Below are 1,480 nucleotides of genomic sequence, written 5' to 3' on the forward strand. Positions count from 1 at the left end.
GATTGCGGCTGGCTGGCCAGGTAGTGGGACTGCAGGAGGTTAGCCAGCTGTTGGAGGTTGGTTGTAGGAGCCCTCCTGCTTTGAGCATCTGCCCCCTGCTGGTCAGTGCACATCATAGGTACTGGCCAGTCATCCAGTTGTCTGGTCTTCCAGTCATAATGGTTGCTTAGGCTTTTATATATATAGAATATTATTCTAGAGGCCTAGTGCACGGATTCATGCACTGGTGGGGTCCCTCGGCCTGGCCTGCGGATATCCCCTGAGGAGTCCTGGATTGCAAGAGGGTACAGGCCAGGCCGAGGGGCCCCACCAGTGCATGATCGGGGCTGGAGAGGGACTGCGGGAGGTTGGCCAGCTGGGGAGGGACTGTGAGAGGGCTCCAGGGCGTGTTCAGCCTGTGTCGCCCAGTCCTGATCCACTGGACCCCAGCAGCAAGCTAACCTACCAGTCAGAGTGTCTGCCCCCTGGTGGTCAGTGTGTGTCATAGTGCCTGGTCGAACGGTCGAACAAACAGTTGGACACTTAGCATATTAGGCTTTTATTATATAGGATATTTTATATATGCCATGTGTTTGTTATGTTAGTAGACTTTTTGCTCTATTCCTTTGTATTTCTATATATGAATACATAAATGATCTAAATAAGTCTCCAAATCATGACTAGCTTATTAAGACTACCAGGCGCATTACTATTGAGAAACAAATGATAGAAGTTCAATTTGTCTTTAGTAGAAAAGACTTGAGTTACACTGTGCGAAGAATGTCCTAACCATAAGCAGCATCCTATGAGCACATTTGCTACATGCCAAGTGAAGTATCTGCTACTTTTCTGCTGGAAGCTGGTCCATCCTTGCTGCTTGACACAGTCGCTACAGGGAAGAAACATCTGCACAGCATATGTTTCAAGGGACCTGGTGTATATGGCATACTGTTCTTAATATGTTTGCTCCCCTTCTTGGCGCTATGTGTTTTAACCAAGGTCACCTCTCCGAGAAAGGTTGTTTCCCCAGGTAGGGATTTTCCCCAGAAGTTAGGGAGGGGATAAAACCCCTTAAGTAAGTGCCAGGCGGGTAGTTAATCACTTTAACTATGAACAATCACGCTTAAGCTACATAATCTTTACTCCCTGGAATGGAGATAAGAAATGCCCTAACCTTTGGAATAGAAATTGATAGGATTAAAATCAACTGGTATAAATACAGATGTAACAAAACAATAAAACACAGACTGGAGTCTGGTTCTCCAGGCTGCAGCAGCAGTGGCAGTGGCTCCTGCAGGGCTCCGGAGGCTCCTCCTCTGGTGGCGGCACCGCCCCGGGCCCAAGCCTGAGCCCCGGCTCCCTCTCCGCCACCCCGCGAGCCCCCTCATCCTCCAGCGCCTCAGGGAACAGGAGGCTCCGCTCTCGGAGGCCTGCGAGTGAGTGACCCTCATCCCCTGTCTCAGCCAGCCTGCCCACCGGCCTGGCCCCTTCCCCCACACAC

General features: G+C 50.6%; 1 protein-coding gene across 1 annotated transcript in view; it reads left to right on the plus strand.

The window, feature by feature from the left end:
* Window positions 1-1,264: 1,264 nt before the first annotated feature.
* The window catches only part of LOC102254336 (mediator of RNA polymerase II transcription subunit 26-like), a 2,832-nt gene continuing 2,616 nt past the window's right edge, over window positions 1,265-1,480 (plus strand). The window contains 1 exon segment of the mRNA XM_014549342.1: window positions 1,265-1,473. The gene's annotated coding sequence lies outside the window, so the exon portion shown is untranslated.

Source organism: Myotis brandtii, unplaced genomic scaffold (assembly GCF_000412655.1).
Source record: "Myotis brandtii unplaced genomic scaffold, ASM41265v1 scaffold547, whole genome shotgun sequence".
NCBI classification, from domain to species: domain Eukaryota; kingdom Metazoa; phylum Chordata; class Mammalia; order Chiroptera; family Vespertilionidae; genus Myotis; species Myotis brandtii.